This window comes from Echinops telfairi, unplaced genomic scaffold, assembly GCF_000313985.2.
Source record: "Echinops telfairi isolate 266 unplaced genomic scaffold, ASM31398v2 ScPeMD7_7407;HRSCAF=8445, whole genome shotgun sequence".
Taxonomy (NCBI): domain Eukaryota; kingdom Metazoa; phylum Chordata; class Mammalia; order Afrosoricida; family Tenrecidae; genus Echinops; species Echinops telfairi.
In genome coordinates this window covers 5,184,931-5,201,001 of record NW_022111307.1, presented here as the reverse complement: position 1 = coordinate 5,201,001, position 16,071 = coordinate 5,184,931, and the positions used below count along the sequence as shown (strand labels likewise).

Here is a 16,071-nt window from a genome sequence, read left to right as displayed (position 1 = left end):
TACTAAAGAAAAATAGTATCTTGTCCTCATTTCAGGCTTGCATAGTTCCTTACTCATTTCTAGCACCGTCATGCATTTATACTCTTTGGTTTTAACATGGCGTCTCATTTCCATCTCAAGCCTGTTCAGTACACCATTCGTTGCATTTGGCTTAGGAAACTGTCTACCTTAAAATGCAGTTTCCATGAGATCAGCTTTATTTATGTCAGAGACATTAAATCCATTGGACAGAAAAAGAAATTGAAGTTGAAATCAACAACATAGAAAAAGTGTTGGCATGGTGTGCTTATGAAAATAATGTGGGGCTGAGCAGTTTGGAAAACATTATTTCTGTGAAAATATGGTGCACAAATTGGATGAATCATTTGGGTGAGATGAAAACACTTATATTTTCTAAAAGGGTAGTGTGTACCACATAGCTGGTGTTAAAAAGAAACAGTACTTTTCACGTGACTGAACTCTTATCATGTCTAGGCATATATAAGTGCTTTATCGATACCTGGTTTAGCCCTATTTAAATCCAGCACGCTCTCTCTCTCTCTCTTTCTACAGGGCCAGTACAGCATAGGTGAATGTGACAGGAGAGAATCATACCACCATTTTTACTGGCCCCACTCTAATCCTTGACTGGGATGGCTAAGATCATGTGTCAACTTGGTTGAACCATGAAATCTCAGTGGTTTGGGAGTTATGATGTAGTCATCCCTCAAGATGAGATGCGATATAATGTAATCAATTTCATGTTGAGATCTGCTATGAGCAGCCAACTCCGACTGCAAGGCAGTTTATTGACTCAGGATTGTTGCCTGCTTCCCATTATATGGACATTCTGGCAAAGCTCTCCTTGTGTTTTTGCTGGATCTGGCTTGTCATCCTCTGATCACCAGTACTTTGGACTTGAGCCAGTGGCCTGCCATATTTCCTGCCAATCCTGGGGGTTGTCAGTCTCTGTCAGTCTGCAGCCCCTTAGCCTACCTGTTGTTGACCTTGGAGTCATTTGCCTCTACAACCTGCTTGCTGCCTGACCTGCTAACCTTGGGTTGGCCTCTGCAGCTATGGAGTCAGGTGAAGCTTCCAGCTGACATCTGACCCACCGACTTGGAGCTCGCCAGCCTCTGCAACTACATGTGCCATTTTCTTGACATAAACTACATACACATTTGGAAGCTTCGCTGGATATGCTTCCCTAGAGAACCCAGCCTCAGACAATGACCCATGCCCCTAAGTGGTCTTAGGTTAAGGTGACCAGACGTCCCGCTTTGGGCAGGACAGTCTCGAGTTTTAACAATTTTTCCTGCGCCCCGCGGCGTTTTAAAAAAGTCCCGATTTTTGGAAAGAATGCATGACAAGCTAGGATATACGGTTTTCGGCTGCCATGTGGCTATTTCACCAGGATATGAGTTTTATCAATGGTATCCCGCTTTACCAGTGTTAAAATCTGGTCACCTTCTCTGGGAGAGATTAGAAAAAGTATTGGTGCCTGAATTTCACCCAACAATAATTAAAATATTTGTAGGCTGGACCTGGGCATGGTAATCTTTTTTTTAATGCTCCCCAGTCTATTCTCATGGCCGTGGTGGAGAACATGGTGTTGCTATCTCATCTAGACGCTGCGCCATACTTTGTTCTCGCTCTTCAAACCTCGCTCATCTCCTCTCTATCCTTACTCTTAGTTGATACCCTTATTTTCTACTCTCCTGAAAAATAATGGCCATCAGAAGAGAACTTCCATGTTTTCACCACTAAATCTATGCCCTTATACTTTATTATCTGTCTCTATTACATGGGTGGTGAATTGTTTCTGCCTGTTTAAGACCAACCCCCCACTCATATAATACATTTTACCTCTCTTATGGATCCAAATTCAGCAATTCTCCCTTCAGGTACCAGCATAATCAGTGTTTCTTTCTCTACTGGATCCATTCCATCTGTATATTCACGCAGATATATTTGGTTATATAGTGCTTATTTATTCTGCATAAGCGCACATGTACACCTTCTTCTGATCTTATTTCTCTCTTCTGAACAAGTTGTTTGTGATTCCCTGATAGTCACTGTCTTCTATTCTCCCTTATGGGAGAATATTTTTGAGTCAATTTTTTGCCCCATTTCTCCACTAAAATTGTATTTGCCAAATTCCCCAGTGACTTCCAATGTGAGAAATCCAATAGTCAAATTTCAGTCCTTTCTTAATTCACCAGCAATGTCTCACATGGTTCACCATTTCACTCCCTTTGAATGAGTTGGCTTCTGAAATAGCATTCTCTTTCCTTCTCCTTCTCAGTTTCTTCCCTTGATTTATCTTGATTTGTTCCCTTAAAAATTATGATGTGCCTGAGCGTATACACAGCAAAACATACACTAATCCAACAGTTTCTATGTGCACAGTGACATTGATTACATTCTGTGAGTTGTGACCATTTTTACTTTCTTTATATGCGCTGTTCCTCCCCCATTAACATAGACTCACTGTCCCCCAAGGCTCCTGTCTAATCTTTTGAGTTGCTATTGTCTGTTTGGTCCCATGCAGACAGATTGTAAGAGAACTCAATGTTCTGACTTATTTTGAGGATGCAGAGGTCAGCCCCTGGACTTTGCACCTTCTGTTTACTTACTCCCTGATAACCCTATTCTATCTATAGGTTGACGGCCCTTTGTGGGTCGCTTCATGCTAGACCTCCCGTGGAACTCTAGACTCCAGTGACTTAATGAGTTTCATCGGCTGTCTAATAGACAAGTCCAAACAGATCTGCAGCTCTTTGATTCTCAAGCTGTCACCTCATTTCAGTAAATGACAACTTCCTCTTTCTCATGGCTAAGCATTAAACTTTAGAGTCATTCTTGACCCTCTCTCTTTCATACAGCATTCAGTCACTTAGCAAACGATGTCAGCTACACTTACAAAATAACTCAGGAAATGAGCCACATCTCATTTGTAGATGGCAGAGGAGGGTTCTGATCCACTGACCTTTGGGTTAATGGCTCGGCTGCCTTCTATCACTTTGCTTACAAGGGAGCTTCTTCTCTCTTGATCCACCACATTCCCCTTGGTCCAGGACAGATGAGCCTCGACTTCTCATGCTTATAATAACTTCCTGACTGGACCTCTTGCTTACATTTTCACCCACCAACAGCAATCAGAGCAATTGCTTAAAATGGTGTCGTAATGTATAATCTTTCTGCTCTTAAGACCCATTTCACTCGAAGCCATAGTCTTCAGAAGGGCTTTGAAGACTTAGCCCAGCCGGCAGCTTCTCCCAGGCATTATCTCCTTTCCTGTTCCATCTCTCCACTCTGCTTCTCCTCACCAACTTCCTTACTTTTCCTCCAACACTCAAGGCACATTTCCCCACCAAGATCCTTTGTTCTTGCTGCTCCTTCGATGTGGAGCATCCTTCCTTTATGTTTCCATTGCTTGGTCTCTTTCCTCCTTCAGGTTGCTGTTTGAATGTCACTTCATCTGGCCATTCTGAGCACATTACACACAGTGATCTTGTGCCTGCCCCCTCCCCTTCTCCTACCTGTTTCTTTCCTCTACGTGGTTGCTCTTTCAGAGCATAGCTCACCATCTGACTTATTGACTGCGTTTCTCACTAAGAAATAGTATCCTGTAGTCGGAGCCTCCGTGTCTGTGGTTCACAACCATGTCCCTAGAATCCGGAATGATGCTTTAGCAATCTAGACACAACACATATTTGGGGACTGACTTTTTTTCCCCTGCTTTGTTTCTTTTAAAAAATTATTATTAAATACTTTTAATGGGGGCTCTTACATATCTTATCACAATCCATACATTCATCCATTGTGTCAAGCACACTTGTACACATGTTGCCATCATCATTTTCAAAGCATTTTCTTTCTACTTGAGCCCTTGATATCAGCTCCTCATTTCCCCCCCTCACTCCTCCACCCTCCCTTTCTCATGAACCCTTGATAAGTTATAGATTATTATTTTCATATGTTACATCATCCTCTGTCACTCCTCATGCACTTTTCTGTTGTTCGTCCCCCTGGGAGGGGGTTATATGTCGATCCTTGTGATCGATTCCTTCTTTCTCCCTCCTCCTTCCCCTTCCCCTCCTGGTATCTCTTGTCTTATTGTGGGTCCCAAGGGGTCTATCTGTCCTGGATTCCCTGTGTTGCAGGGTCTTATCTATAGCAGTGTACATGTTCTGGTCTAATCCAATTTGTAAGTTAAAATTGAGGTCATGATAGTGGTGGGGAGAAAGCATTAAAGAACTAGAGGGGAAAAAAAAAGAACTAGAGGAAAGTTGTATGTTTCATCGGTGCTATACTGGCAGACTGACTTTAACAAAAACCTCACAATGACACATAAATTATTTGGAATCATCCACAATTTATAAACCAAGGCGCTCTCTCAAAGCCATTTGATTGATACTCACTCATAGCGACCCTACAGGGCAGGGTAGAATTGCCTCTATGAATTTCTGAGACTGTAACTTAACTATGAAACTAGAAAGCCTCATCTTTCTCCTGAGGAGCACTGGTGGTTTTGAACCCAGACTTTTCAGATGGCAGGCCAATAAGTAACCACTGCACCACCAGGGCTCTGAGGCTCAGAGAGGTTAGATCACTTGCTCAAAGTCACGTATTTTGCTTGTGTAGAACCTTCCAACAGCTTTGCTATTACTCTGTTTCCCTCTTGAGCCTGACCTTCCCCCAGCATCCATACCTTAACTGCCTTATTATCTCTCCATCTTCCTTTCAACAAGCCTTCCCACAGAGTGTCAAAGTCCCTGGGGAAAAATGTGCCAGATTCCATGGGAGGTGTAAGGCAGTGCATATATTATCTGTGCAACTTACAAGTTCAAAAAAAATCTGTGAAAACCAGGTTTTACTTTTAACTCATTTGATGGCAAAACCTGGCCCGGACTGATAGGAAGCTAGTTCTAAATCCTTATTTCACCTGCTTATTTTATTTATTTTTGATTTGAGAAATTCTAAGTTTATTCCTTCAAGGGCTTACAGAAGGAAACAACCAGTGGACGGCTTCAAAAATCCAGTGAGAATCACACAAGTTATACACCCCCAAGTTTCCTGTCAGGTTGGAGTGGGGGTTAGCTTACAAGCCTATTTATTTATTTATAACTATTTTTATTAAATACTTTTATTGGGAGCTCTAACAGCTCTCATCACAATCCATACATTCATCCACGGTGTCAAGCACATTTGTACATATGTTGCCATCATCATTTTCAAAGCATTTTCTTTCTCTTGAGCCCTTGATATCAGCTCCTCGTTTTTTCCCCTCCCTCCCTGGCCTCCCTCCCTCATGACTCACCTGTTTATTTTAAATGCTTGTTTTGCTGCAGGAGTATTAACTGTATAATTACGGAGAACTGGCCTGACCCTGCTGCTGCAGGAGGGTCCTGTCACCTAGTGCTTTTCGGCGGCACATAACTTTTCTAACTTTTCAAAGATGTGACGTTGGAGGAATCCTGATCCTTGTCAGACCTCAAGGTCTTCTGATAAGAGGCTGCAAACCTCTATTAATGCTCTCCCAAGCGTCTGACATGTGAAATGACACCTGGCAAATGCTCCCCCCACCCACTCCCCCCTCCACTTCCCTGTTAACTAACATTTCTGAAAAAGGTCGCTTCAGGAACAAATCCAGTTTTAAGACCTGATTAAGATCAGGCCCAGCAGCCCACGTGAGATTCCATTCTGAAACAGAGGAAATGAGTAAATGTAACTGAGGCTCCCCTCCTGCTTCTCTGCCAGGCTCTGGGGCAATGCTCTTTCTTCCCTCGGCAAGAGACCAAACGGGCTTCTCTGAAGACATTTAACAGGTTGAAAGGGGGAAAAAGCCTATAGATACTTCCACTTGAGCTTCTACAAATAAAATGGACAGAACACGCTGTCTGTGAGTTGCACGACTTCATTGGACCTGCCCAGGCACATAGAGCTTTTCAGTCAGCTGTTTAGGGTGTTTCTTTCCAATTTGGCAAGACAGCAAGGATCACTAGACATCTGAGAAAAGTCCAAAGCCCAGAAGACAGGAAGCATGCTGACGTCAGTGAGCCAATCAAAGTCAGGTTAGACTTCAGGGAGGCGGAGCCACTTGGGACCCAGAGTGAATCTACACCAATCTCGTCATCGGTCTATGATGACATGGAGCTCAGTGTTTTATGGTTTCCTCACCTCATTCTAACAAGATAATCTGCTGTTCTAGCCTCGGGTGCTGAAGAACCAGGTGTGGAGGGTTCTGGGCTCGGAAACTCACAGAGACAGTTCTCCCGTGCCCTGTAGAGTTGCTATGAGTCTGTGGTGCCAGGCCCCTTGGCTCAGGTCCACTGATTTGCATGTATTTGTGTTGAAGCAGGCTTGGTAACTCCAACTCTCAGGCCTGGGAGGGATTGCAGGCGTGGCCTCCACCCTCTACCTGCTCTCTTTGTAAACCAACTTCCTCTGCCTCCTCAGGGTGCCTGCAGTCCCAGGCCTTGATCTTGTGTTTGATGCTTGCTTCCCAGGGTGCTGCCACTGCTGGTTCTGTTAGTTCTGTCTCACAGCTGATGGACATTGTTTTCTCTTATTTTTATTTCAATCATTAACATTTCCAGAGTCTCTGATTGGTCCGCCCCCTTCTTTATGGAATGAGTTGCCCATCAGTCAACGTTGTATCTATCTCTTTCCCATCAGGATTGGCCCAAGTGTATGAGTGGTGGTCAGGGCAAGTTGGATGACTTGCCTATTTCAGTAATATTGGAAGTCTATCGATAGGCCATTTCAAAAAGATTAAGAAAGCAGTGGTAAAAATCTAAGGACCGCTGGTGGCACTGGGGGTTATGTGTTGGGCTGGTAACAACAAGGGTTAAAACTTTATGCTCAGTTAAAAATGCTCCCCAGATGAATTAGAAAGTGAATTCACATCTCTAATAGTTTAAACAATATACTGTAGGTTAAAGGTTTGATGTATTTATTGATGGTAATCAGACATTACAAACCCATCTCTGATCTAAACATAAGATGTGGGACTGGAACTGGTGTGTGTTTTTTTTTTTTTTAACCCTTGCCTTTCTTACAAGTAATAAGGATTCAGGGATGGTGGTAGAGTTTACTTTGCTTAGTCTGCAACTCACTCTGACACTGCCTGACCCCAGCAGGACTGGGCCCCGGGGAAGGGATGCCTGCCTGATTTGGGTTCCTGAAAGGAGGTTGACTCCTTCAGGAGAGGGTGGGGTTTCTACCAGGGTCTCTGTAGTGGCTGGAGTGGGCAGAACCAGGGGACGCACCATCTTGGCTGTTTCACAAGCTTACTATCCCTCCGAGATCTTGTAGGTTCAGTTCTAGACTGCCACAAGAAAGCAACTAGCCAAAAAAGCAGGTCACGCAGATTTTTTGGTTTCCTAGTATATATAAAAATGATGCTTACCCTGCACTGTAGTCTATTAAGCGTGCAGTCCAAAAACCTCACTGCCATCAAGCTGGTTCTGAATCATCACCAACCTATAGGGCACAACAGAACTGCCCCTGTGGATTTCTGAGACTGTAACTCTTTATGAGACTAGAAAGCCTCATTTTTCTCCCATGGAGCGGCTGGTGGTTTCAAACTGCTGAACTTGTGTTTGGCAGCAACATGTATAATCACTAGGCCACCACCAGAGCTCTAGCAGGAGGAGGGCAAAGCTTTTCACATTGCCAATCAATGATCAGAAAGAACTCATGGAAGGCTGAATTTATGTGTCGTCAACCCAAGAAGACTTTAGAACACACCCTCTGTGAATTTCAATGAAAAGCCCCAAACAAAGCAAAACAAAAGTAACAAACCAAAGTCACTGCTGTTGAATCGTTTCTAGCTCACAATGATCTTATTGGGCAGAGCAGAACTGCCGTTTTGGGCGGCAGAAGCTGTACATCTTTCTGTTGGAACAGCTATTGGGTTTAAACTGCTGACCTGGCAGTTAGCAGCTCACCAGCACTCTTACAAATCAAGGGCTCAGAACTTAAGCTCTTCTGAGTGTTAGAATAATCACCCACTTAAGATCAAAAGGGCAGCATTTATCAAGGTAAGAAAGAGGCATGGAAACAGTGGTTGCCAGAGGAAGTGTGGGATCAGTGCTGGTGCACAGAGCGGACTGAAATGGGTGAGATGAAATAACATGTGTATGAATTGCTGAATGCCGCACTGAGGTCTGCTTTGCAAACCTTCACCTAATTCACAATAAAAAGTTAAAAGCCTATTTAAGCTGTGCCATAGAGACCCAAACTGAACCTCTGTTGCTGTGGACAGACATGGAGCTGATAAGACTTGAATGCTATGGGATTGCCACATACCTGTTAGTTTGTTAAAAGCCAACATGTGAATAGTGCAATAAAATGCGGAATGCCTGTATTATTAGCAGATGGGCCTCCAGGGCTTAGTCTATCCTTGTCTCCCCATTCTCTGCAGGCAGGCTGGCAGGCAGCTATGCTGTGAGCTGCGAGCCGTGAAGACCACTGGAGTCCAGCAGAAATGAACTAGCCAAATGAAGCCTGTCCCTAATCCTCATGCCTGGTCGCCATCTCGGAGCTGAGGTAAGACCCTCTGAATGACTAGCCTGCAGACACAGAGAAGGGGGCTGCTGGGAATTGCAGAAGACGCTGCGCTCAAAGGAATAGGGTTTCGGAAAGAAGGGGACGCTTTGGGTTATTTCAACCATCTTCTGAGACCTCAGTCCGTTTGTTGACAAGGCTGGCCACATGGGGTTCAAAGTTCGAATTTTGGGTGGAAATAGAACAAAGTAGCTATCTGTTTAGCATTTTTTACCTGTGCCATTCATGGACACGGGGACATTCTTCACACAGGGTAACCCTTCTCTCTCCATATAGTTTCATTCCTGTTAATGTAGACTTTCTGCCACTTAAATCGCTCATCTGTGTTTTGACGTTACTGTTGTCCACTTAATCTCATGACATAGAGATAATTCTTTATTCAATTTAAATTTAATTAGTTAATTAAATTTAAATTAATTAATTCTTTAAGAGCGCACAATGCTTTGAGGCAAACCTTCTTGATTAAATTATGGAACTCTTGCTTAGTTTAAAGATGACGTTGTGAGATTGTTTTGGTTCCAGGATTAAAAGTTGTTTCCGGCCATAGATTTGGGGGTTGCTCTAATCTCAGTGTATCTAGTAAGATCTGGTATGGCTAGTTTCCAATAAGAATTTGAAATTCTGTTCTACTTTTTTCCCTCCTTTTGATCAAAATCCATCTATTGGGGCCTTGATAAAAAAAAAACAAAACAATTTGGTAATTGGGCACGATCCATTTCCCCCTGGTTTCAGAGAAAAGCAAAGAGTAGCCCCTGGAGGCAATCTGACCTATAGCCCAGTTTCTTCTTAACCAAAGAGGCTTTTAATTTTAAAACAGGTCTTCTGGAATCTTGTCTGGGAATTGTATTTTCTCAGTAGCTGGTGTAATTGGAACTCCAAAGGGAGATACTTTAGCCTCCCAGGTAAGGGTGCAAAAGGGTTAGGTGAATGCTTACTTTGGGCACTCACACTGTATGTTGCAAGGGCATTTGAGCTCTTAGACACACACACACACACACACACACACACACACACACACACCAGGGAAAACAGAGTGCTTCATATTGCAAAACATTCCACTGAGCTCATAATTATCTAAATATTTTCTGATTAGAAAAGTAATATATGCTCATAAGACATTTGGAAAAAATTATTGATGTGGAAGAAAGCAAACCTTGTCTACAATCCTATGCCTTTTAGCCATCTTTCAGGTAGTTTTCTATTAAGGATTCTCTTAAGTGTCCACAGGATGTGCATTTCTGCTGCATGGAGGTAGGAGGTGAGGTCAAAAGAAATTTCAGGAGTCGGGAGAGCTTGGCCTCTGTGTGGAGACACTCTAGCACTGAAATTTAAACTGAATTCAGGAATTGTGTGAACTGGTTGTTAAAAATAGTAAAAACCATTAGCAATTGAAATCAGTCATGGTGGTTGTAGGAGGGGGCTTCAAAAAGTTCTTGGGAAATTTTGATTATAATTTTTAAAAAATCCCTTTAATTGTGAATTGGGTGAAAGTTCCTGCGAAAATGGCTCAGAGCCCAGATCTGAGCTCCTCTGGGCACATGAGGAAGAACTCAAAAGACCAAACTTGCCACCACTGAGTCAGTGCTGACTCGTCGGGACCCTGTAGGATGGGCAGAACCACCCCTGTGTATTTCCGAGACTGTATTTCTTTAAGGCAGTAGAAAGTCCCATCTTTCTCCCAGGAAGCGGCTGGTGGTTTTGAATTATCGACCCTGTGGTTGGTTAGTAGCCTTGTGCATAACTCTTATACTTCTGGGACTCCTTACAAAAAGGGAGAAAGAGAACCCAGCTTCTCACCACCTCAAGGCCACCTGCCATAAGGCCCAGGTCAAGCATGGTTCCACCCTCCATCCTTCTGAATCTACGCTGATAGCGACTGTTGACTTCCCCTGGACTCTACTTGTATGCTAGCTATGACAGGGACCTCACAGAATTCAGACCATAGTCATGAATCGGCAGGGGTGGGGGGTGGTTATTAGGGACGTTAACAGGTCATTACAAGCCAGGATGTGAAACCAGTCAGGATGCAGTCACTGGCTCACAGCAACACCTCTTCCCAGCCAGCAGCCAAGCCTCTCTCTGATCCTCAGCCTCTCCGCCTCTGACGCTTGGTCTCTGCCTCCATGGGCCAGGACTCCAGATTGTGGCTCTGCCTCATGGGCTCAGTCTCGCCGCTGCGCCTCTGTTCTGTTTCAGGGTCTCCTTGCCTCAGCCTGTGGACTCAACTTGGCTTCTCTTTGCTTTGTGCTTGGTCTCCACGGCTCAGGCTCTGGTGCCTGTGGGCTGGGCCGCTGCCTTTCAGACAGAGGTCTAGAACATGTTCACCAGTGGCTCTTCTTACAGTGGTCCAGGGGTTTCTTTCTTGGCTCCTGAGATGACTCTTAGAAACAGGGGAGAGGCTTTGGGGGTGGTGGGGTCTTTCATCTGACCATAATTCATTCACTGCTATCAAGTTGATTCTGACTCACAGCAACCCTATTGGACAGGCTCGAACTACCCTGTGGGTTTCAGAGACAGTAACTTTATGGGAGTAGAAAGCCTCACCTTTCTCTCAAAGAGTGGCTGATGGTTTCAAGCTGCCGACTTTGCAGTTAGCAGCCCCATGTGTAACCACTAGAACATCAGGGCTCCTTACCCCCAAGGAAACAAGGGGTAGTGACTTGGTTCACATCCTCTAATAAGATAGAGACTCAGGATATATTCCACCTCAGTCCTGCCCACTAGCATAACTGATAATTCTCATCAAAAAGGGTTATAACCACAGGCATGGAGGCTAGCATTTATAGCACATCACAAAAGGGATTATGGCTAGAAGGCCACATTAAATAATTTATGGGCATTTATAGAGGTCTAAATACAGGCATGTATATATGCAAATATATTTATATATGAGGATGGGGAAATAGTTCTATGTGCATATATTTATAGGTCTAGTATTACGGTAGCAGATGGACATTGGGCCTCTATTCAAGTACTCCCTCAATGCAAGAACTCTTTGTTCTATTAAACTGTCATTCCATGATGCGCACCTTCCCGACACGATCACTGAAGACAAAGCAGGTGCATAAGCAAATGTGGTCAACAAAGCTGATGGTGCCTGGCTATCAAAAGATAGTGTCTGGGCCTTAAAGGCTTGAAGATAAACAAGAGGCCATCTAGCTGAGAAGCAACAAAGCCCACGTGGAAGAAGCACACCAGCCTGTGTGATCATGAGGTGTCGATGGGATCAGGTATCGGACATCAAAGAACAAAAAATCATATCATTGTGGATGAGGGGGAGTGATGAGTGGAGACCCAAAGCCCATCTGTACGCAACTGGACATCCCCTTACAGAAGGGTCACAAGGAGATGAGTCAGTCAGGGTGCAGTATAGCACCGATGAAACATACAATTTTTCTCTAATTCTTTAATGCTTCCTTGCCCCCCACTATCATGGTCACAATTCTACCTTACAAATCTGACTAGACCAGAGGATGTACACTGGTACACATCAGAGCTGGAAACACAGGGAATCCAGGACAGATAAACCCCTCAGGACTAATAATGAGAGTAGTGATACCAGGACGGTAAGGGGAAGGTGGGGGGAGAAAGAGGGAACCCATCACAATGATCTACATACACCCCCCTCCCTTGGGGACGGACAACAGAAAAGTGTGTGAAGAGAGACACCAGACAGTGTAAGACATGACAAAATAATAGCAATTTATAAATGATCAAGGATTTGTGAGAGAGGAAGGGGGGTGGCGGAGGGAGGGGAAAAAGATGAGGAGCTGAAACCAAGGGCTCAAGTAGATAGAAAAGGTTTTGAGAATGATGATGGCAACAAATGTACAAATGTGTTTGATACAATGCATGTATGTATGTATTGTGATAAGAGTTGAACAGACTCCCAGTAAAATGATTTTTTAAAAAATGGACAATTTCTCAGTGCCATGATCTTTTAATTCCATTTTGCCGTGAACTTTTGGATGCCCCTGCATAAGTCACACCATCGTAATCGACAATTGCTGTCAACAGGGCTTGCCTTTGCTTTGGAGAGCGGGTGCACCAGTAAAGCACTGGTCCGGAACTTTTTTGATCTCCAACAGGCTATGAGGTATCGGGCAGGTCCCTTGTATCTTTCTATTTCCTCACCTTGAACAACAACATTCGTTGAATTAATGAGACTGAACTTTCCGTCTCCAGAGATGGCTGTGAGCTTTCCATCAGCTGTGCAGGGAGGCGTTGGCCATCGCAACCGGGAGGCTGCGCAGTGCCGCGCTGGCGGCATTGATTGAGAAACCTCTCTTGGTTTACTGGGGCGCAGACATTGTGGGCACTGAGGCATCTGCGAGTTACTGACGCCCTTTCCCAAGGGCAGATGCAGCCCTCCATTAACTGCCTGCCATCGGGGGCACATTTCCTTCCTGAGAAAGTCATGAAATCCTTCTGAGGAGTATGGAAAGGAAGCCCTCGCCCACGAGATGGGAGAACCGGGTCCCAATCAGAGCCTTGGACTCATCATCTCTATTGGGAGAGGGTGCCCTTCCTGCCAAGTGTGACATTTTAAACAAAAACCTCTTTCTTCCAGGCTTGGCCTTTGCAGAAGATTAAAGCTAATTAAATTAGCATAATGGAGCATAATGAAGCCTCTGCTTACCCCTCCACCCCCCACCCCGCCCCGCCTCCCCCTTCTTATGCTCTAAAGCATGAGTTAAGCACCGCTTTATCTTTCTAAAATTATAGGGTCCTAAGATTATGAAGGTGGAATGAACCATAGGGGCTTCTATTTTAAGAAGCCAGGTTGTACAATTGGTGATTATCGGCTCATGAGGCAAAAACACTTGACCTTCCGGAGGCAGGGAAGCCCTGGGTGGGGTGGGCCTGGCACACTGTCCCTGACCTGGGCGCCCTGGCTGAGAGCTGGGCAAGGATGTTATTTCTGCTCTTCTTGCCTTGTCCCCTGAATCTGCTGCCACAGCCCCGGGGACTCCAGGAAGGTGCCCTTCCTCACTGGGGACTTGATTTTGTAGGCCAGTGAGCCATGAAGTATGCTAAGAAGGTTTGTTTTTTTCTCCTGAGGTATTTTTTAAAAGGAAGGAGTGGGAAGGGTGTTTATTGATCTCTGTCGATCAAATTCACTGTCATCAAGTCAATTCCAAAGCATCGTCACCCAGGAAGACAGAGTAAAAGTGTCCCATAGGCCATTTGAGGCTTTGCATCTTTATAGAAGCAAATGGCTCCATCTTTTTCTTTTTTTTTTAAACATGGAGCAACAGGTGGGCTTGAACCACCGACCTTTCCGTAAGCAGCCCAGCCCTTCACCCATAAAGTCAGGTATTTCGTGCACTGTTCATCACTCACTTGGTGGGTATTTCTGTCTCCATGATGCAGGCGGGGACAGGCAGTCTCGGAGAGAAGTCACTTGCTCAGGATTTCACAGCTCACTTGGCAATAGAGATTTCAATCAAGCCTGTGTGACCTCTACAGCTTCTTAACGCTCTTGTGAGGGTGCTTTTTCAGCAAGCCCGCACCCACACTGGTGTTTCAAAATCCAGCTCCAACAAGCCAGGTCCTCCCCTTGGGGAACCTCAGTCCTCTCCGAGGCTGCATGAACAGCTGCAACTCACAGTGCGGGGCTTTTTAGTAAAAGCCTGCGCTCTTTCTTTCACATCACAAGGGTTCTTCCTCTTAGAAGACCTGGCAGCAGGGCTGGGAGAGTCCGTAGAACTCGTGTGCTTGCTTCTTGTGCAACACAGGGGTCTTTGATGTCCCAGGAGACGAGCTGCCACACTGCTCAGGCCCCAGGCTGTCCAAGCAAACCTAACCAGGGACCTTCGGGACGCCCGAAGTTCCTTCCAGGAGAGCACAGGGAACGAGGTAGGTTGGCAGAAAAGATTCGTCTTTGTTGTGCTAAGAGGACTTTATGCAGTTCTGCATATACCAGCGGATGTCAGAAAGTATGTGGAAAATTCCATTCTCGGTGGTTTGCTTTTTAAAAGAACCTGAGAAGCTGTTAGTCCACACAACCTTCTAATCTTGTTGGTCTCTCCTGTCCGCTCTGTGTCCTCTGCACAGTCCATTCCTGGAGGGCATGGGCCTCTGGTCAGTCATAGGTCTGCACAAGCAGTTGCTTGCTCAGCATGTGCCGGACAGACTGAACTTCAATCTGTCCCCACCTGATGTGGACTCTGCCACGAGGTGTATTCCTCTCTGAGGGCCAGTGCTTTCTGCTCACAAGGGGTGTGGACAGGACTCATCTCTGCAAAGACCCAGGGGTGGGGGGTGGGGCGGTGGAGGGGGGTGGCTCAGGGGATGCCCCCCGGACCCTGGAGGCCCCTTGCTTTATTTTGATTTTAAAATTTTAAAACAATTTTCTATAATAAATTCCAGACCATTAACTTTGTATTCAACAGTGAAAACTACCAATCAGTGCCTCATATGGTCTGCTCATCTGCCTGCCTCTTGATTTCTCTTCTCCCTCTTGTGCCCTGCTATCTTCCATTTCAGCCACGCTAACACCCTTCCACAGTCTAGCCCATGGCTTTTTCCTCCCTCCCTTGTCCATTATCTTTTACTTCCATTTTCCTTGAGCTTCTTGAAGCCCCCTTGTTTTGTTTTTTACCACAAATCCAGCCAACTATCCCAACTTGCGTGAGCAAGAGGTTCTGGCCTGGCCCCGGGTAAAGGATGACAGAGGCTGGGTAGGGGTAACCCTCCATGACTATGCCTTCCTCTTTCTCATGTTTCCTGGAACCACTTACCTCCAGCATTTTCGTCAAGGATTGCAATGGGAGACATTGAGCCTCAAAGTGCTCAGAGTCCCCACCCCTGCACACAAACGTTTTAGAGGCTCAACGGGCTCTCGAGAGAGCAAAGCAACTGGGGAGCGAGGCAAGAACTTTGGGAGACCCTTGAGAGACATGAAGGCCAAGAGGAGGTGACAGGGAACTTTCGGCGTGGCACGGCTATGTGGGTGTGGGTGCACTGCAGTGTATGTCTCCCGAGATCATCGAGAACTCACCAATAGAGAGGCATCTGGTTTACATCAGAGGAGGGAGGGGGCAGGGGGCCGGGAACTGAAGTTTAAAAAAACCCAGGAACTCAGAAAACGTGAATTTGGCCTGGAAAGTTCCCTCAAAGAGTCCTTGGTTAATCCGAGGAAGGGAAGTGGAGGCCCAGAAGGGAAGGAACTTACTCGTTTATGGTGTAAGCGGGTATCGGGCAGGTCCCTTGTATCTTTCTATTTCCTCACCTTGAACAACAACATTCGTTGAATTAATGAGACTGAACTTTCCGTCTCCAGAGATGGCTGTGAGCTTTCCATCAGCTGTGCAGGGAGGCGTTGGCCATCACAACCGGGAGGCTGCGCAGTGCCGCGCTGGCGGCATTGATTGAGAAACCTCTCTTGGTTTACTGGGGCGCAGACATTGTGGGATCTGAGGAACTGGTTGTTAAAAATAGTAAAAACCATTAGCAATTGAAATCAGTCATGGTGGTTGTAGGAGGGGGCTTCAAAAAGTTCTTGGGAAATTTTGA

General features: G+C 45.3%; 1 protein-coding gene across 3 annotated transcripts in view; it reads left to right on the top strand.

The window, feature by feature from the left end:
- ST6GAL1 (ST6 beta-galactoside alpha-2,6-sialyltransferase 1) overlaps positions 1–16,071 on the top strand; it is a 120,079-nt gene that overhangs the window by 20,946 nt on the left and 83,062 nt on the right. For 2 of the 3 annotated variants that reach the window (XM_045296428.1, XM_045296427.1), the window contains exon 2: positions 8,411–8,535. The gene's annotated coding sequence lies outside the window, so the exon portion shown is untranslated. Of the gene's footprint in view, positions 1–8,410; positions 8,536–14,232; positions 14,413–16,071 lie in introns of those variants that run through there. The other variant, XM_004713412.2, reaches the window with a different exon arrangement.